We start from the raw sequence: 22,033 nt of genomic DNA on the forward strand, positions 1-22,033 counted from the left end.
GTTCGTACCTGCATGCACTTGCTTATTACACCGTTCATTTACTACGTCGTTTGCTTGCTCTTGAATTCTCCGCTCATCTGGATGTGTTTTTTTTTTACTTTCTCCCTGACAGCGCACTTAAGCGCGCACATGTTTTATGGTATGTTTTTAGTAGTCCCCTTGCTTTAATTTACGCTAACTAAACGTGGAACAACCCTGTTTCCAGAGCGCATAATGTAAAATAGGTATGACTCAATTGTCGGGTGATATGCTCCTCACTCCACCACAATGCAACATCAAGCGCAATATTAAACCTCTATTCGCTGCGTTTTAAGCTGTATGCAATGATTAACCTTAGCCGTATTAACACGCGAATAACAAATTATTCTGCTCTTCGCTTCTGTCGCTGATGCAAAGGTGCACTTAGATTTCAACTGTGAAACAGTGTGCACTGAAACGAGAAGAATGTAATGATTATTATTTACTTTTTTCTACATATTTCATTCGTACCATACTTTATTGGGCGCTACTTTTTCGTTAGAGCATTTTGCTGGTCTCGCCTTTCCAACCCATGCCACTAACTTGTCGCACTGCATATAAGTATTTTTTATACTCACAAAGCCAATAAAATCATCGCTCACATCTTACTGGCCAATACTTGGGAACAACAATTCCGAAAACCTTTTTTTCGTAATCAGGAGCTATTGCAAACAATGTATGCGATCAGAACAGTCACATTGTACAGTTTGCCAATACGTTTACTCATTGTCGCTCAGTAGGTAGGGGTTTCAGTGTGTTTAAGCAAAACACTGAAAATAAAGCACCGTTATTGAACTGAAAGCCACTTGCGGTTTTCAGCAAAGCACTTGCGGCCCATTTCTGCAGTTTACCGAGCACTACCTTGGCGCTGGGGAAGTACTGGTGTAAACTCACACCTCCGTGGGCCGCACTAGGGTTGCTTAAAGTGCCACGACAATGCTGCTGATGACAGCACAAGGAACAGTTAATGCCATGCGAATGACTTTTGTGACGTAAACGAGAAATGCGATACCGGCATGGTTGCTATCGCAACGATATAGTTCACTTATGTTTTCTTTCTTCGGGCGAAGTTTGCCCGCTTCATCGACACCGGCGCTGCGATCAGCGGCCCGATTCGGATGATGCGGCTGGTACTTTATCTGGTCGCTTGCGGCCAGTGCACCGCCCGCGCAGTGTCCTCATCTATGTCTCTTGCACCGTGGTGCAGCGTTAAATGCAAGAGTTCTGTCTATGAAGTGTGGGAGATCTGCGCACCACCTATCACAACGACTCTTCCTCGAGAGGTCCACAGTTTACGTGTCACTCAACCCTTCATCTCTGCGAGAATTTTTCGAACTAAGAAAAACTGCGCCTGATGACGTAATGGACGACGCCAGCATTCTCAGTGGCGAAATAGGCCGTCCATTTCGCTCATAACAGTATAACTGTAGTAACGAAGTGATCCGTTCGGCGTTTTAATCACTCGCCACCACACACATTCTTTTTCTACAACACAACAACCACCATATTTACATGGATGAGAAAAGGCGGCACATTCCATCATCGACCACGGCAAGTCCACAACACAGCACACACTCCTAACACACACTGCCGACTCATTGACCCACACTGACTGCTCGCCTCACAAACCGTCTCTGTCCCCACCGCGACCGTCCCGCCCTTTCCCAGAAAGGGCATATAATCCCTCCGAGGTAGTGGTGCGGGGAGGTTCGGCGCGTTCGGCCAACACCCTCTATTCGGCGCCCACTGGTCTCAAGGCAAGGGGGTAATGCCCTGTGCGGCTGCCATCGTCCGTTCGAACACTCCCCCCCAGAATGCGTGGAGTGCATTCTACAATTCTTTCAACTCCATCGGGTAAAGGAGCCGCACCGGCCTTCGGAGAACTGAGCCGCGTGACACTCTTATCTCGCAGGAACGTACCGTACTGTCCCTGCCGTTGAATACCTTCTCCACTCTCCCGAGCTTCCATAGCAGGCGGGGAAGGGGTTCTCTAACTAGCACCAGCTGGCCGACTTTAGGCGAGGGAGACTGCTCTTGGTGCGTCCCGTAAGCCGATCTCAACTCACGGAGGTATTCCGCTCTCCAGGCCTCCCAGAATTGGTTCTGGAACCTTTTTTGCTGCCGCCAAAACGAACGAAGCATCTCAGGGGTCGAAGCGGGCGGCTCCCCATCCGCCGTCGGCAGAGCCGTTAGCCGTCTCCCAAGGAGAAAGCTTGATGGGGTTAGGGGGTCGCCCTCTCCGACCTCGTTGTACACATAGGTCAATGGCCGAGAATTTACAACGGCTTCAACTTCGGAAAGGATGGTGGCTAAGTTTTCAGCTTCTAGGCATTTCTTTCCGATCACTTTTCTTAATGCCATCTTCACTGAGCACACCATCCTTTCGTAAAAACAACCCCAACATGACGCCCGGTCAACAATAAAGCGCCCATCAACTTCTGCACACGCAAAATGGTACACGACATCTGGGTGGCGCAGCGTATTCCACAGTTCGGTCAGTTCGTTTGCTGCTCGCTTGAAGGTCTGCGCATTTGGTAACGTTCCCATCGGAGCACTTTGCGGTGGAGAACTGAACCGTTGACAAGTGACACAAGCGCGCACCACCATTTTCATGAAATCTCTGCCGAGGGATACCCAACACCTCTCGTGCAGTTGCACGAGTGTGTCCCTTGCTCCGGCGTGCAGCATTTTTCGGTGAGCGTCGATTGACAGGAGAGAGGAATGCCGATGGTCTTTCTGCAGGACGATGGGGCTCTTTCCGTAGGTTATCTAACCTTCGTCCTACTTCGTTCTTGCTTGGGTTTTCTGCCGGTGAGTCGTTTTCCCCTAATGTGGCTCGCAGAACGATCGCGTGGGCGCTACTCAGTACTGGGGAAGACGAACTGCTTTTTCCCTGCACCGCCTATCCGAACATCGTTTCTAACGCGGTCAGGCTGCCTTTTAGACGACGAATCTGGCCTGTCACCGCTCCCCAGTAATGGTCCGATCCGATCAGAATATTAATTGAGCGGTGTTCCAGCTCGTTCAGGTCATCGCCTAAACTGCAGCCAAGGTGGTCTAATTCTTGTATGATACTTTCGTCTGGGCTTGGGAGATCCTGTTAACAGATAGTCGGTGTTTCGAGAGCGTCGATCTCGTACCTTCGGTTATTTTGCCTGCTTCGCAAAGTCAGCTGAACCCGTCGAAAGGTACGTTCTTGTTTATCGCCTCCAAACACGCCAACTGTTAGGATTTCGGTACCGAGCAGCTTGCAGTTCAGCTTCTTTGATAGCTATTAGGTAATAAAGGAGCGCTGGCTACCAGTATCAACCATAATTCTTGCCAGTTTTCTCTTCTTCTGACTCTCGGCCCATGCTGTCACAGTTTGGAGCAGGACGGCCGGTGTCGCGCCACACTGCGTTGCTTGCAGGCTGACTGGACTAGAGCTTTCGTTTATGCCCTGCTGACTCTCATGCGGTCGAGCGTCTCGCCGGTTGGGAATGAAGCTCGGGTCACACATTGTTGAGGCATGCTTGCCGCGACACTTGCTGCAAGATATCATGCTCTTGCACATCCTTGCCGTATGTTTTGGCCTCGTACATCGGGAACATCGACCGTGCTCCCGTAACATGCGTTTATTCTCCGGCAGCTCCCTTGCGGTGGTGCAGTTCTCCGTTGCATGCTGTTCTGACTTGCACAGGAAGCATTCTACGTCCTTCATTGTGCCATGCAAGGCTGCCGCCGACGAGTGTCGAGGCTTGCCAGGATATGCTGCACTCTTCACCAGTTCATGCGCCTGATTACGGGACATGGGCTCACCAGTTGCGTCGTTGTGTTGCTCCCTGCCCGCCCGTTCTCGGCACTCAACTTCGATCCGAAGAAATTCGACAAGTGCGCGCAGCACTTTCTTATGCACCGACTCTGTTCCTGTCTCGGAGCTGGTGTCGGTGGTTGAGGTGCTCCCGTTGTTGGAGCCCTCTGCGTCCTTCGATGCCATCATCATGTTGTACAGCAGGCTCAGGTCGGTCGGAAGCGCCCGGAGGATAAGAGGGTAGAGCATTGCGCAGTACGATTCTTCGCCCACACCCAGCGCCTTAAGGCCTCGCATGCGAGCCTGAAGGCTGTCGTACCAGCGCCGCAGAGTGTGGGCACTGCCTGTCGATGACACCTGTGCGGCAGCCATGAGGCCTTCCATCTGGTCCTGGATGAGGATGGCTTGATTCGCGAATCGCTGCTTGAGGATGTCAAAGGCGTGGTTGTAGCACTCCGCCGTCAGTTGCAACCCCTCGATGGCAGATGCTCCGTGTCCTGTCAGTGCAGATCACAAATACTGAAATTTCTCTGCTGGCGATAGGTCCGAATTCTTGTGGATCGATGTTTCAAATAGCTCCCAAAATGGCTGCCAATTCCTTCTTTCGCCATTAAATTTCAGGAGTTCCAATTTGGGGAGTCTTGTCTTGGCAGTCGTTCCTGTCGTTGGGCTTCGATCTTCGTTTGATTTAGTGCTGCCCACGTTCGTTGCTTCTGTGCTGCGTTTCGCTGCAGACTTCAGCTTGGCTAGAGAAGTCACGATCTTGTCGCCGTATTCGATGATGGTTGCAAACTCTGCGTCGGCTTCCTGTTCGGTGATCAAAGGGTCGATTGCGGCGTCTACATCGTTCAGTTGACGTTGAGTCAATTGCAGACACTCGATAATTACCTCCAGATCCTCGGCGTTCGGTGCCGTAGACTTCAGCAATGCTTCTGCCTCACCAACCAGACGCGTTGCTTGAGTTCGCAGGGCCTTCCTCTTTCTCTTCGAGATCTCCATGTCTTTCGAGGAGTCAAGTCTTGGTGGTCCTTTGATGCTGCAGAATCGTTCTCCCGGGTTTCGGCACCAGAAATTAGTGTAATAACGAAGTTATCCGTTCGGCGTTTTAATCACTTGCCACCACACACATTCTTTTTCTACAACACAAGAACCACCATTTATTTACATGGATGAGAAAAGGCGGCACATTCCATCATCGACCACGGCAAGTCCACAACACAGGACACACTCCTAACACACACTGCCGACTCACTGACCCACACTGACTGCTCGCCTGACAACCCGTCTCTGTCCCCACCGCGACCGTCCCGCCCTTTCCCAGAAAGGGCATATAATCCCTCCGAGATCGTCGTGCGGGGAGGTTCGGCGCGTTCGGCGCCCACTGGAATCAAGGTAAGGGGGTAATGCCCTGTGTGGCTACCACCGTCCGTTCTAACAATAACACTGGTAAGCAAAAATATTACTCCTGTGAATTCCTTTGGAAAGGACTAGGTGCCCGACAATTATGAATTTATTTGAATAACTGTTGGCACAATTTGTTGAAAAACACTTACACACTAGTAGTCCAAATCTGAAGGCATGCATCAATTCGCATTTAAAGAGAAGACAAGCGCTTCAAGACAAGCGCAGTGCTAAGGATTGCCGATAACAGCGAAAGGAAAAAAAAATGCCAGTAAGCACTCAGCATAACAATACAGCATACAGTGAAATCATCCTTTGCTTATTTGAGCCAGAAATGAGCCTAGCTGAAATAAATGCAAGAAATATGATTAGATCTCAGTTAGACTGGAAAATAACATTGTTCACTAGTTGTGCTGAAAGGAAGCCAGAAATGATCTCCAAAGCTTCACAAATACCGACATAACCGTCGACACATGTATCCAGCACTCGGCGAAGTGACGAACAAGGTAGACATCATAGCATCTCATCCTAAGATCTAAAAATAATAACTTACGTTGCTTTCTATGAAACGCGCATTAAACAAAATTTGCTTAAATGGCGCGGATACAAGATGGCTCTCCCACTTCATAATTACTCGATAAATGGAAAAAACAACCAACCGGCATCTGACCACCATCACTCACCGCAGTAAAGTCTTCGTGGCTTAAAGGTGAGTCGTACAATAGCAATACGCGATTACGCTATGCTGAATCTCGTTTCTCCGCGCGAGCTCGCCGGCGCCTCGCTCAAAGGGCGCTTCATGCCTGCTTGCTGCTGCAACAAAGAGTCACCTGTGGAAAAGCCGCTGCGCCCCCGCTACTTATCCCGAAGTTCCGCACGGACTTACTAACGCAGCTAACGAGGTTCTGGTCTTAAGGTTGCCTTGATTGAAAATTTCAGTGTAGCAGCAGGAATGTCATTCAGGCTGCGAGTCATTGGTTATTTAATTCGTTTGAGGCTACTAGAAACAGAATGATCAACCATAACGACTGGACTGGACTGGACTGGACTTAGGCATTAGGCAATAACGCCTGCAGAGATTAATTTTACACACCAAACACGTCGCACGACTGACTGGCGTGTAAGTGATTGTACATGTCCCGCTAACTTTACTGTATAAAAATTTTAGACGGATTAGTTTTGCGAAGTATTTCAGAGGGAGCAAAAATATTAGTTGTAGTGAGCCGGCCTCCCCTTATTACTTTGGTGTAGAGCGAGTGCTTTAGTTGGGATCATAGATTTAGCGACAGCGTCGAAATTATCCCACTCCATCGTCGTGCCTGGGTCACTTGGCCGTTCTGTTTCCTATAGGACAGAAGTGACCAGGACGCGGCCCCGTCGGCCGGAGCACGGAAAACTGCTTTTCTGGCTGTCCAGTCGGGGTTCACCTGGTTCGAGGTCAAGTAGGAGCGCGTGCATGTCCTAGCTTGCGTTCAGCACTGGCTACCGCCTGCGCGTGAGTTGCTGTTCGCCCCGTTATCTTCCGCGAGATGCCGCTACGTGGGCATGCGCTGAAAGCACCTGCTTCACGTGGTGCCAGGCTAGCGTGGCACAGCATTTTTCATGGCTCCCTCCGGTCGGGAGCATTATGTTCTTCAGCAAGCGTGCATTTAATGGCAAGCGCTTTTCTTTCTTCTTGTTTTTAACAGCGTCTGTCTTTTTGTTCTCTGTTTCCACACTTTGTTTTTGCGGAATGGGAAAGAGTTACGCCAGCACTTGGAAAGTGTTATTTGCACTTGATAGCGGACCATAGCGGACGCCAGCGACAGTGAACGCTGCGTTTCTTGAGCAACACAGACACTGCTGGCACCTTTTAGTCCTTTAGAAGAGAGGCGATTAATAGTGCGCTGTTTTATTGAAATCGTGCTCAAAGAGAAAATTCTCGACTGATTGCTCATTTGAATTGGGAGTGGCCCGCATTGTAAAGCACTTTCGTGATGAGCAAGATCGACTTGTCAACGCTCCTTGTTCTGGACAACCAAGGACAACCGGCGAAGAAACAGATCGTCTCATAGTAGGTGCCGCGGTCGCCGGCCCATTCACGAGCGTCACAAGCGGAATAAACAGCTGTTTCGCTTTAGAGAAGCCCTTATTTAGGGAAGCACAGTGAGAGGTAAGGCTTCACTTCGTTCGTGCACGCCAGCGGTGGAGTGCTGCCAACTGGTCTGAATTTCTCTTCACAGGCGGATCTACCTTTTCGACAAGGTGGGATGGGGTGGTGGTGGAAAACATTTATGTACAGATACACTTCAGGAGGGTATGCATGAGTTGACCCAGAGGGGGCCAGCCCTTACAAGTACTAGGTGGAGATCCCTAGTTCGGGCCCCAGTGGCGGCGGCCGCCGCCGGGCTAGCGCGACCAAAGCCCGCTGGGCCTGCAGGCAAGAACAGCCGAGCAGGGCCGCCTCCCAATCCTCCCGGGTGAGTTGAGGTGAGGGGGATAGCAGGGTTGGAGGGGCAGGCCCACACCCTGTGGTAGATGTCCGAAGACTTCTCCGCACAGTGCGGACAGCAGCCCGAGAAAGAAGGGTCGAAGTGTTTGAGAGCTGCCGGACAAAGCAAAGTATTAGTATACAGGCAAAGCAGAAGGCGCTCCTACGCTTTAGAGAGCTTTACACGGGCGGAGATAAAGGCCGTGGCCAGATCGATGAATTAAAACAATGTTTTTGACGGAGTAAGGTGTAGTGAATTCGAGTTCCTGATCGTAGGTGTCGGAGGGGTTGCCGGTGAGAGAGCGCGCGGGCGGTGGCGTCAGATGCCTCATTTACCTCAAGGACCATGTGAGCAGGAGCCCTAACCGAAACGCCTGTAAGTAGGGTCCCCGGTGTAGACGCTGTTTGGAGAATGCGGTAGGCTAGAGACGGTACCCAGCCCTGGTCGACGTTCCGACAGGCCCACCGCGAGTCGGGAATAATTGTTTTTGAAGTGGGATCAGATGCAGCCAGCCCAATAGCAACCTCCTCCGCGTGTGTTATGTCACGGGCTCGGAAAGTGAGGCCGTTCACTGTTTTGTATTGGTGTACGACTGCAGCCGTGTACCATCCCCCATGATGGAGGCCGCAGGCATCTACGTAGAATACAGCAGTCTTCGATCCATATTGGCGGGCCAGTGCTTCCGCCCGCACTAGGCGCCGGCCATTATAGTCCTCACGGTTCATCTTCGCTGGAAGAGCGCGCACGTGGAGGGCTCATCTCCACTGGGATGGAATACGTACGCGCTCTTCCATGAGAGTGGTGTTTTGGATGCGTAGTCGTGCAAGGAGGTGGCGACCCGACGATGTCTTCAAAAAACGTGTGTATTGGTTGGTCTAGTGGGCTTCCCGAAGCTCCCGAAATCTGTTCACCATGCCCAGCCTCTGCAGGCACTTGTTGGAGGTGTTCGCGGGTAGGTTCGGAGCCCGCTTAATAATTTTTGGGAGGGTGACTTCGAGTGAATCCTCGTCTTCCTTCCGCAGGGGGAGGTATCGATTCGAATATAGAATTCGACTGGTTACAATTGCAAGCGGCAGCTGCAAGGCGTCCTTACATCGTAACCCCCAGCGCTTGTTAGAAACCCGGCGGGGCCCAGCTGGTCTCCCACCTGACGGAGTTTGGACAGTGTTGTTTCTGACCGTCTGTCTTGATGTATAAAGAGACCCAGTACCCGGACTTCGATATTTTCTTGGACTGGACCTGTCTCAAGAGCCTATGAAATTTTGGCTGTCTACTTTGGTGAGGGGCGTATGTGCACGAATTCACGCTTTTGGGTGGAGCATTGGAGTCCGCAGCGGCGAGCATAACGGTCAACTATGGTCGCCGCCTCCTGCAGGTTGGCCTTAATCTCAACAAGGCAACCCTGTGTGGACCACAGAGTGATGTCATCGGAGTACAGCTGATGCTGCACACCGGCGACAGCGCCCAGATGGGCCGGTAGGTGCATTATAGTTAGATTGAATAACAGAGGAAAGAGCACTGCGCCCTATCGCGGTGTTTTCTTCCGCAGTTGGCTTGAGAGAGGCGGGCGAGAATGATCTCGTAGGTAACGTTGTCGAATGCTTCCTTCAAATCCAAGGAGAGTACGACCTCGTCATTGTGAGGGCATTGGACGGGGTCGAGGGCAGCCCGATTGAGTTGTAGCAGGACATCCTGTGCAGATGTGTGCGGGCGAAACCCGAACATGGTGTCTGCAAAAAGGTGTTTGGATTGCATGAACTCGGACAACCTGTCGCGTACCATCGTCTCCGTGAGTTTGCTCACACAGGAAGTCAGAGAGATGGGGCGGAGGTTGCCCATGTCGATGTCCTTGCCAGCTTTAGGAATGATGGTGACCAGGGCGGTATTCCAGTCGATGGGGAGTGGTACTTCTCCAAGCCAGATTGAGTTAATGTAATTCAATAAAGACAGGTATACCGGGTCGGGGCGGTTGGCTAACAATTTGACTCTAATTTTGTCCCGACCAGGAGCGGTGCCTTGTTTCAATTTTATCAGGGCCGCCCCAGGTCATGGAGCTGGAACGGTTGATCCAGCTGAACGTTCTCAGAGCCTACATAAGAGTACGCCGGCCCGCGGAGGTCCTAGGTGGTGCACAAGTACTGATCCTGGAGCTTGTGCACCAACTGAGTTGTGTTGCCTTGAAAGCTGTGTATTGCTGTTAGGAGGTGTTTTTGAGTTTCCGTGCGTGTTTGCGTTGGGTCAATTAGGGAGCGAAAGAGTCGCCACGTGTTTCAGCTTGACATTTACCGCGCGGCCGTATTGGATCGGACCACCCAGTTGGAGTCGGCGAGTTGGGCCGCATACTCAGCCGCTCGTTGAGTAAGCTCGGCCTTGCGAGTTTTAAGTTTCCGGTTGTGCATTTGCAGGCGCCACTGACGGACAAGGTAATGCCGGGCCTTCCAGAGGTGGAGAAGGTGGTTGTCCACATCTGAGACCGCCTCTGAGAGCTGCAGTTTTCGTTTCGGAGGAGCGAAGGCCAGAGACCAATAGTTCTGACGAAGATTGGTAGCCTTGCTCATGTATAGGTGTGGAAGTGTTATAATTTTGCCTGAACTTCGTCCAATCTTGGAGTCGAGCTTGTGTTGTTGGTCGCGCGAAATAATGGGTCCTAATGGTAGAGCTCAGGAGGCAGTTCTCTCTGCCCAGAGTTTCCTCGGTGTTGACCCAGTCTGCATACTGAATTGTCCGGGTGAAGGTCAAGTCCGGACATGTATGCCTGGTCACGGAGTTGCCTATACGAGTTGGGCGGACGGGTTCAGTGTGAAGAGTGAGGCTCAGCGTTGGCGCAAACTCCGCCATCTTGCGTCCCCGCTTCTCTTCACGGCAGTAACCCCACATCCGAGCGGGAGCGTTGAAATCGCTCAGAATCAGGAGGGGGTCCCGACCCGCCACTTTCAGAGCGCGGCTAAAGAGGTCCGCGAATGATACATTCGACAATTTCGGTCAGGGTGGAAGCAGCGGAACACAGACGCAGGACAAGAAAAAAGGTTGAGTTGCAAGTCCAGCGGTGTGGTGTGTGTACTATCGCGCTCAATATGAGTTGCAACGCGTGGTCATCGAGCGGGGCTCGTTCCGTGGTGTGCCTCCTCCAAACAGTCGCTCGGAATTCTGGGAGAAACTGCTGTTCCAGGAAACAACAGCACCCCCGCTCAGGAAAAAGTTTCTCCCAGAATTCCGAGCGACTGTTGGGAGGGCGCACACCGTGGAACGAGCCCCGGTCGATGACCGCGCGTTGCAACTCATATTGAGCGCGATAGTACATACTTTTTTGTGTCCTGCGTCTGTGTTCCGCTGGTTCCATCCTGACAACATTATGAACCAACTAACCCAGCAATTTACGCTCCTGGACAATTTCGGATTGCAGTATATATCGAGAATGTGTAACGGTGGGTCCTGCTTGCGGAGTGGGAGTATGATAACCACTACACAGGAGTATTCAAGTTGCATGCCTAAGTCTACCTTGTTGGCTGTATAATTTCTGTAGACGCATAGACAGGACGAGGGGTCCTCCTGTAACGTCGTACAATTTGTTAGTGTGACGCCTTTGCCTGGCTCTTGGAGGGTAACCACGGCTGGCAAATGCTTAAAGGTGGAAAGGAAAGGCCGGAGGCCGGCCCGCTTGGAACGGGACTGGAGCCCCCGACAATTCCATTGAGTAATCGTAATGGGGGAAGCCGATTTGAAAAGGGGGAGCGCCTACACAGAGGGTGTCCTGCATGCTCAGATTTAGAGATGAGATGTGGAAGTGAGGCTGCCCCGAAGCCAGATACCAGCGGCTGAAAGTCAGCACCTAGAAGGGGGCAGCTGTCTTCGTCATCGTCGAGATCATTGACCCGGTGGGACAATCGGGAGGGCCGGAGAGATACGTATGGTGGGGGGGGGGGGGGGGGGTTCGCCACGGCGTGATGAGCAATCATAGAGGGGATAGCCTCCATGACTCGAGCTATGAGGCATTCCATCGCTGCCTCCAAGAGGGTGTCAAATTTAGCATTAAGACGGGCTTCGAGTTCGGCAAGGAAAGGTAAGGTTCCAAAGCCGTCGTCGCCGCCGTCTCGCTCTCCATAGCATCCGTGTCGAGGGTACTAGGGAGAGGGGTAGCTGTTTCAGCCTCGAAGGCTTCAATTTTGGCTAGTAGCATCTCGTTCTGTGCCCGGAGAGAAGTTACGAGGTTGTGGACCTCAGCTTCAGCCGCCGAGCGAGGGGGACGAGGAGAGGGTACGAGAGGACGAGTCAATTCGCCGGAACCGCTGACCTGTTTGCCAATTTTGACGGCGTTGGCCCAGGCACCGGTCGCGCCATTCTTTTCTTGGGAGCGGGCTTGCTTCTCCTGGCCGCCGTGTGGGGGCGGTGGTGGCACTTGACAGCTCTTGACATCCTTCCGGCTAGTAGGCGTCTGTCGTTTTGAGCCGGTGACGTCGCCGCAATGTGTTGAAGCATCTCTGCCAACGCTGCCGAGGTGACGTAGCTGCCTGCCCGTCACGCTTGATTTCCCGCCCTTCGGGGCGGCTCGCTTTTTGGGATGGTATTTTTCAGTGCAGTCCCGCGGTTTCGTGGCATGGCCACCATCATAAACCGCACACTTGGGCATACACTCATGAGGGGCCCATACCCCCTCATCTATGGGTGCCTGCTGTCCACACAGGTCACATCTATTTGGGTTGAGTTGGGGCAAGAGTCTGACCGATGGCCGACAGTTCCACACAAGCTGCACGCCGGAATAGTGCGCAGATATGGCTGCACTGCGACGATTTCAGTGTTGCAGTAGACGTATCTAGGCTTCACCGTCGCGGCAAAGGTGATCTGGGCTTTTTTTTTTGGTTGACGAACTTGCGGATATTTAGTAGAGGGCCGCTCCTCTATTGCACGCAAGATTGAAGAGATCCAGACATCTCATGGTTGGCCACTGTAATGACCCCATAACACACGTCCTCTTCATGTTCTTTGAGATGGCCGGCGAGAGGCATATCTCCTTTGGCCGATTTGGTGGAAAAATCTCCTAGCAGACGGTCTGCGACATAGGCGTTCCGGGCGTGGGAATGGATCAAATTTTGGCCCTTGCATAAAAGGAGGCTCAACTCGGCCCCCTTAGGCGCCCCGAGGAAAGCGCCGAACGCGGAATCGAGCTCACAATGTTGAAAGGCGTCCCCGATGGCCAATGATTTCCGGGGCTTTATGACGATGACAAAGTCCTCTGGGTGGAATTTTGGTGAAGATTACGCCACCACTTGGTAACCGGGTTGCGGCCCTTTGAGCCGGAGTCTTTTGCCGCTTGCGAGGCGTGATCTTGGCGGGTAGAGGCAGCCTTGTCGGTGGTTGTCATGGCGTTAGCCGCTATCATGGCCTCTAGTTTGGAGCGGAGCTCAAGCAGACACAGATTTTTATTACGGATCGGGTCCGCGGGTGCCGATTTGGGTTCCACACTGACGAGAACGTTCGACCAAGGCATGGCGTCTGTATCATAGCCGCGTTGCAGAAGCGTTTCTACCATCTTGCCGAAAGTAGCGGCTGCCTCGCAGCCGAACGCCGGCGGAGCCGTTAGTCTTAGCATCGGCGCCAGAGGCGGAAGGAAAACCCGCTTCAAATTGGTTTTCACGGATGCCGATGAACATGCCGAATCCCAAGGGAGCGAAGTTTATGGGGTCCGATGAATTGAGTCGTGGCGATTATCAAAAAATGACGGAGTCCAAGCGCCACACGTCCAACAGACGCTATACGCTGCCGCGTTCCCAGGTGGGATCAGAAGCGGCGCGTGTGGCGTCCCACGAAGTGAAGGTATCATTTTTAGTGTTTTGTAATGCTAACAGCCTTAGCAAAAATATCTTTTATGCCTTCCGTGGCGTGAGTGTTTATCTGAGCAGTTCTCTTAGTTACTTTTGTTTCTTAAGAAGCTATTTTATTTATTGGCAGCGAAATCTTATTTTAAATTTAAATGTACAAAAAGTGGTATCTTAACTGTTACTGTACAGTTATGGTTCCTGAAAACAACTAAAAGACGAAGAATCATGATTACTTCCTGAGGTAGTAGAAAATTACTATTATTAATCACACAATAGAAACATTTCTCCAGCATAACTTCCCTCCAACAGTTTTCCTCTTGTACTCTCTTTCGTGTAGGTACGTACTTGCCAGACTACACGTAAATTGTTCGCTCCAGTGGACGGTGCTCTGTCACTGTTTTACTTCATTTATTTATTAAATACTGCCAGCCGCCTTTTTGTGGCCAAGGCAGGAGTGGGGATACAATTGCACAGTGCTTTGCCAACAGCAAACAACGAAAAAAAGAAAAAAAGGAAGGCCTGCAGGGAGGCAACAAAATGTGTGCCGCACAACTCAAATAATAGACGAGTAACAAACACTTTAAATTAAAATACAAACCAACACGCGACAAGGGCAACACTCCAGAATCGAACCAAATACCCTAACGTGACCGGCTGGGGTTGATTGCAGATAAAAATGTTTCGGCTGACGATCAGGTGACCAATTCGCGAGGTAATGCATTCCAATCAGCTATCGTTCTTGGAGAGAACGACAGCTTGTATGCAGTTGTTCTGCAATTGGGAACTAGAATTGTTTTATCGTGTTTGTGCCGAGTTTGTCGTGTTCTGTTATAAAGCATATAACTGTGAAAGTCTATTCGAGTGTGATTATTGACGGTGTCGAATAACATTTTCAAGCGATGCGTTTTGCGACGAGATTCCAAGGTGGGCAAACCGGAACGGCGAAGAAGATCAGATATTGATACATGTCTTCCATAGGCGTTGAAAATTAAGCGTAGTGCTCTTCTTTGGACACGCTCTAAACTTCACTTTAAATAAGCATGCAGGGAGTGGGACCACTTTTTTCCACATCCGGTTGTACCTACTAGACAGGTCTTAAGAATCTACATGCGTTTTAATTACTCATGCCGCAAACAGTTGACGCTCATCATGAACCAGTTACATAACGTACTGATCAGCTGTCCATACACACAACAGAGCACTAGTGATGCAAAAATATCGGAAAATTGACTATCCATAGTATCGATAGTTTTTTTTTAACTATTCATAGTGTAAAAAAGCTATCGATAGGAGCACTATCGATAGAGTATCGATAGTCATTATATCGATTCTACTTGGATAGTATTATTATCGATAGTAATACTACCGATAGCATTACTATCGACAATGTTGCTATCGATAGTATTACTCGTGGTAGTACCGCTATCGATAGTCTCGCTGTCTATAGCGCTACTATCGCTAGTAACACTATCGATAGTAACAATATTGACATGCATTTGTTGGCCAGCGATATAACCAAAACATTTGCGATACCTGATTGGTTTCACGGTCTCATGAGAATCAACATTCCTAAGAGACTCAAGCTATGAGGGATGCTGTAGTGGAGGTCTCCGGGTAAATTTATACCATCTGTGGTTCTTTAACATGCACAGGGGCAGTTCGGAAAAATGCCTGGATCTGCATCCGATGAAAGAACAAACAGCACAACTTGTGCTGGCTTACACGACACCATCGTGCACAGCAGACGTCGTCTTGCTGACGTAACCCCTGCAGAAATGTTGTCCACACACGTGCTTCGCAACAAGGACATTCGCACGCTAACATTTTATCCAGCAGCTTTACGTAGAGAAGGTCTGCAGAGCTCGGTGACGCGTAGACCGCGAAAACCGGCGAGTCCTATCAGATACTCATAGCATCACCTCCATACAACACAGTCGGGAAACCAAGCTTAGGATGCAGTGGGTACGCGGGGTTGATTTTATAGAATCGATAGAAGTATGTATAACAAGTATCGATACGGTTATCGATTGTGCTATCAATAGGACTATCGAAAGTACTATCGATAGTAGTATCGATACTACTAGCGAAGGTACTAACTATCGATAGCAAACTCGGGATGCGGGGACTCTGACGGGTGAAGTTGGGGGTTACCGCGCCAGGCTATATTGTGGTCGCGTCAGGCGTTGTTGTGGAGTCGAGTTGTTCCGTGGACATACCCAATGGTGAAAACTCGGGTCGTAAGCCTCGCAGCCGCAGGCTGACATGGTGAACTGGCGGGTCGACGGATATACGGCTGAATCCAGGGTTAACCGTCGGGGTACAGGACATGGGATCAAGATTTCTTGCTGTGTTGATGGCAAGAAATAGACCGGGCAGCTTGGCAGCACGTTTTTCAGGAGGGGAGCCGGCCAACTTCAACTCCTTCAAATTCCAGCGCCACAATCGTCAATATCTTTAAGTCTGAGCGGCACCTGGCAATATAAGCAGAGCTGCAGTAGAGTGAGTGAATGAGTGAGTGAGTAAACGTTTAACGGAGAGGAAGGTGGCTGGAGCGCATGTGGGTGGTCCCTCATTCCAGTGCTCTGTAGGCTTCTACCGATGTTCTTGAGATGAGAAGGAGTGCTGACTGGTCGTCTTGTCGGGCACTGGTCAGCTTCAACCCTCACAACCACAGGTCCGCATTACGCGTAATGCCACACCATTACGCAGCTGTTCCAGCTGCTGTAGGAGGTCGCTGTTGTGCTTTGCGGATGAGTTCGGCCCGTATGATTATGACGGAAATGCGCCGTTGCCAGGAAGAGACGAGCAGAAAACGGGGCGGTTGCTGATGTGAGGAAAGCATAGCGTTGCCCGCAGCCTCCAATCCCCCTGCAGTAATGACGGTTCGATGATTTCAGCGACGACATATATACTAAGGTCTTGCTAAGAAGATCCCCGAAGTGCTCTTCGGTGTGGTTTGCGTATAGGACGACCATGGAGATACTAATCTGCCAGGCAGAGCTGTGCAGAAAAGCGCTACCCGGGCATCACCTAAGCACGCCTCCCCAGCCCCTCTATATTTTTATCTACCCACCTCTGCGTGGCACATTCGCATCTCTATGGTCATTCTGTATGCTGTACACATCCGGGAAGCACATCAAGGACCTTCATAGGAAGACCTGAGCATAAATCTCGCCCAGAAAATTACCGAACCGTCATATCTGCAATGCACAGGTAGCGTTGCCTACAGCCTGCAATAGCTGTGCAATAGTGCGATGATTTTCGCTACGGCATATATACTCGCCGGTACTAACCTATGGGGCAGAAACGTGGAAGCTAACAAAGAGGGTTCAGCTTAAGGTAAGGACAACGCAGCGAGTTATGGAAAGAAAAATGATAGGTGTAACGTTAAGAACTCGGAAGAGAGCGGAGTCGGTGAGCGAACAAACGCGGATTAATGATATCCTAGTTGAAACCAAGAGGAAGAAATGATCTTGGGCAAGGCTTGTAATGCGAAGGCAAGATAACCGCTGGTCCTTAAGGGTAACAGAGTGGATTTCAAGAGAAGGCAAACATAGCAGGGGATGGCAGAAAGTTAGGTGGGCGGATGAGCTAAAAAAGTTTGCGGGGATACAGTGGCCGCAACTGGCAAAAACAGCGCTAATTGGAAAGACATGGAAGACGCATTTGCCCTGCAGAGGGTGTAATCAAATTGATGATGATGATGATATATACTCAGGCCTTCCTTAGAAGGTGGGTTATGTGCTTTCCGTGTGCATTTTGCGTATAGGATGATCATGCAAATGCTAATGTGTCAGTCATAGCTGAGCAGAAAAGAGGGGGCGTGCTGCTGGGACGCGGGTCCGGAGTGGTTGTTGGGAGGAGGGTCCTCAGTCGCCCACCGGCAGGAGCAGTGGCGAGGAGACGGGGGTTTTAAAGGAAAGACAGCAAGAAAAATATATCCACATATTTACATCGTGGAGCAGCGAAATACGCGCTACATGCCAAGAGACATCAGAATGGGGAATGTTCTGAACAAAGAAGGCCGGAGCTCTCAAATACAGTCGTGAGCACAGATACCTGCCTCTTCCTGCAATCAGGAAGGACTGTATTTTTGGACGTTATCTTTGGGAGCTGATTGGCCCAAACTTGTAGCAGGAGAGAACTCTGCTCTCTCTCTCTCTCCATTTCTTGCTCTCGGGTCTGCAGCGTCTGCGACGGCTTTCAAGCTCAGAGGGACACAGGCCACAGATGGGGAGGAAACAGGGTTACTTCCAGACCGATGGAACCTCTCTTTTTCTGGCTACGGCGGTTAATCAGTGCATGTGAGCGGAGGCACGTGTTGGAAGTAAGTTCACAACAGTGCTTAGGTGATGCAGGTGTAGCGTAGCCAGCAACCTCCAGTAGCCACTGGATTAATGAAGGTTCGATGATTTCCACGACCCCATATATACTCTGGTCTTCCTAAGCCTAAACAAAATCGGTGATGTGCTTCCCGGATATATTCTGCGTACAGGATGACCATGTAGATCCACATGTGCTAGGTAGAGGCGTGCAGAAAGCAATGATGGCGCGCTTAGGTGATGCACGGGTAGCGTTGCCAGCTACCTCCAACCGCCTTGTCTGCAATGAGGGCTCGATGGTTTCAGCGTAACATATAAGCAGGGCCGCCGTAGAAGGTCGCTGGTGTTTTTTTCTAGCATGAACTGCGTATAAATGACCATGTAGGTGCGCATGTGCCAGGTAGAAGAGTGAAGAAATCGGGGATGGTGGGCATGCTTAGGTGATGTGATGTGCGAGTTGTATTGCCTGGCATCTCAAATCTCCTGCGCTTTAATACTAACCTTTTACAATGACGAATATTTCAGCAGCAGTCGTAGTTAAGTGCAATTTAGGTATGCCGCGTGTATGAAACGTATTTTTTTTTTCAATTACTGCGTTCAGTTTTTTCACAGTATTTTTTTTAGACCCGTGGCAAACCTTAGTCGAAATTTCGGCCTGTAATTGTTTTCATTCTCATAATTTTATATTTCCTCTCTTCTTTTGCTGTAACAGTGGCGAATACGACGTTTTGCTTTGTGGGAATTTCCCAAACAAAACTATGGCCTTTATTCTGCAAGTTACAAGCGAACGGCGTTGAACTGGTATGCGCTTTGATGAAATGTGGTTGTGGGAAATCACATTTCTAGGCACTGTGCCCTAACAAAACCACAATTGCTTATTTTTTAAACATTTCTTCCTTCACTGCTGGTTCCCCATATGCAATCAAAGCAGAATTTAGGAAATACTCACTACTTCTTCCTACAAACTCCAAGGTTGGTGCATCGTCAGGGTATGACCCCCTTGAAAGTTTAACCTTGACAGGGTAAGAGTACCTGTAACGGAAATTACCAAAATGATTGTTTCTTGGTAGTATTAGTGGTAGAATCCTAATATTACTATTATTATTTGATAAGCACGACAAAGCTTAAAAAGAGAGGCTACAGCGTAGGAGATACGCCCGCTCTAAAGTGAGCTTTTGCAGGGAATCAGTGTCGTCGCGTGGACATGCAGTACAGTCTAGCCCGGTTATAACGAAGTCGGCGGAATCAAAAATCGCATCGCTATATCCGCTATTTCGTAATATGCGGACTACGAAAAAAAAATGCAAACATCGGCATACCGATTTATTGCTGCTGAAAGAAGTCGTCCAGCGTCCCCTCAACACGTTTCGCGAGTGCTGACTTCAGGATTGCGGCTTCGATACCATCCAACTGCGAACCAAAGATGTGGTCGAACTCCGGACTGCCGAGGTACATCCGTAGCGTGTCAACAGCTGCGATGGCCGCTGCTGAGGTGACCGGCTTAGGGGCACAACTAGCATCGTCGCATTCGCTGTCGGAGGCGCTCTCCGCCAAGGTCTCTTCCATGACACTCCCGGCAACTTCTTCAGTCGTCAAGTCCTCGGTGGCAACAAGGTCTTCGTCGGCGAAAACGAAGTCCATGTGGCTTAGACCCGCAGGCACAAGGTCCAAGTCGCTAGCGGAATCCCAAAGCTGCTCCAAGCAGGCCGTCGCGGCGGCAGCATCAGCGGTTGCAGCGACGTCAATCGTGGTAGCTTCGTCCCCAGCAGGCGCCGCCTCCGCGCTGCTGCTTCGGGAGAAGCCGGCTTTCTCGAAGCAATGGGCGATGGTCAGGTGCTTCACATCCCTCCAGGCTCCGCTTGCGAAGAAAATCGCCTTTACCAAATGGAAAATCGCCTTTACATTTTTCCCCTGCGCGGCGTGCTCTACCGCTCTACGCCGTGACGCCGTTCAAGGACGGCGCAACACGAGACCAGCGTGCCATGCGATGCAGTGAAGCAACCTTCCGCTCCGCAGGAGAGCAGACGACGACACGAAAGGACGCCGTCAGCCGAATTTTGATCTTATTTTCCCGGAAAAAATCGCCTCAAGGACGCAAAAATGTGTTTATTGGCAGATTATTTTTCGGTTGCTAATAAATCTCTTCGTTATATCCGCTGACGCGCTCTTATTTACTTCGTTAAAACCGGACCCAAAATGTATTTAAAATGCAAAAATATGAATGGGAAATTGAAATCCCTTCGTTATAACCGCTATTTCGCTATAAGTGGCTTCGTTATAAACGGGCTAGACTGTACTTCCAACTTAGGAGTGTAGGAGCTGAAAAGCGCTAAGTGCTGCACTAATAATAAAGAGAACATAAAGGAACTTATCTACAATGCTGCCTGTACCAGCAATAATTCCTTCATCTTTACAAGAGATCCGAACAGCTGTAGTTAAAGATTTCTAGCAGCGGAAGTGCATACACAGGAAAATTCATAACGGAAGATTGGCTTTTGAGGAAATGAACTGGCGTATGAGAAAAAAAAGAGGAAGGGGTGCCCTAGTGGAAGGCTCTGTAGTAATTTCGATCGCCTGGGAACCTTTAACGTGACCTGACATCGCACAGCACACGGGTGCCTTTTCGTTTCGCCTCCATCGAAATGCAAAGGCGCCCGTGTGCTTTGCGATGTTAGCATATTTAATCGAGAACTGCTTATATGCGTGCCACCTTTTAACTCCCCTTTGTTCCTCTGCGAAGTTGAGCAGTGTCTCGAGAGAGCTAAAAACGGACCAGAAACTGTTGATGAAACAAACAAAAAAATAAACTGCCGGTGTCATCCTTCGAGCGGAGTTCAATGAAATTCTGATCTCGAAAACGATACCTCCTTTTCCTAAAGCCTTAAATCGCTCAGAATAAGCAACACTTATGTGTTATTGTAATGTATAAAGTAGCGCCGTGTGCCCCGTGGCACCTTGTCGTCGCTGCCGAGAGGCATGCTTCATGCATATTGCTACATTTACCAAAGCTCAGGGGCATAAATTATCGTCATCGACGTTCGCATCGTTCATTGGTTTCTTATATATTTCCAGTTGCTGGGCGGCTACAATGCTGCTACAACCGCCTTACACTGAAGGTGGGTCAGTCAAGGGATAAGATGAGCGAAGCGACGGCGCACAAAGCTTTTCTTAAGCCAAGGCGTCGTAACGTGTCGTGAAGTCCTAAGAAAAATAGGGAATGTTTCGGGGAGTCCCGCAGGCAATCCATCGGGTGAAAATAACCTCGCTACCAGGCTGCGGTTAATGTAGCAGTAAAATCTGGTGGAGAGCTATTTCAGAAGTGAGATCGCACACTTCGCTTATGAACCGTCCCAAAGTATGCTGGTTATTCGCGCACATATATGCTTTCTACGATCAAGAGACTGCATTTTAATGACGTTCTGTGTTGATATCAGCCTATTAGAAAAATACGGACATGAAAAAGAACACACAACACAGGAAGGACTTCAAACTCTTTGTTTCTTAAAAGAACCAATATATAACAGTGATACCGGAAAACATGATGCGTTTGGACACTACATTATGACAGACTGCCTCAAACTATCGACAGTCACTATAAAGCGATCCATAAAAGAACAAGAAAAATAACTGTCACCCATGCACTCAACATAGGCCATACAACAAAGCCAAAGAAAAGAATATCGAAAATCATGAGCTCAACTCCCCAAATTTACGCCAGGAAGTAACAAGCAGGCAAATCATGATTGCCTACGAAAACAGCAATGTAAATGATGACACAAAGTAACAAGTACTTCGCAAGGAAAATCGCAAAAACCATGTAAATGACTACAGCAAGGAACGTGATCCTAGAGGTTAGTAGAAAGAACTTATGAAGTTTAAAACACACTAAAATCAAATCAGGCGCTTGTGAATCTACCATAAAGAACACCGAGACTAAGGTTCAAAGAGAAGCCTAAAAGCAACAACACGTGACCGGAATAAGTGTGAATTGCGGCAATGATGGGTGCGAAAGAAGCGTGAGAAAGAATTTTCATACAGTAAAATCCACGAGGCAGAAGGCAGTGTGAATTCGTGAAAAGAGAAGCGATTGCCCGACGCCAAAACTTAAATCGGCAAATGGAAATTAAAGCAATAAAACGAGAAAAAAGATATGCGACACTGTGTTTTATTTATTTATTTATTCAACATACCCCTAAAGGCCCTCATTCGAGGGTA

This window comes from Amblyomma mixtum, chromosome 9 (assembly GCF_055824585.1).
Source record: "Amblyomma mixtum isolate Tamu chromosome 9, ASM5582458v1, whole genome shotgun sequence".
NCBI lineage: Eukaryota > Metazoa > Arthropoda > Arachnida > Ixodida > Ixodidae > Amblyomma > Amblyomma mixtum.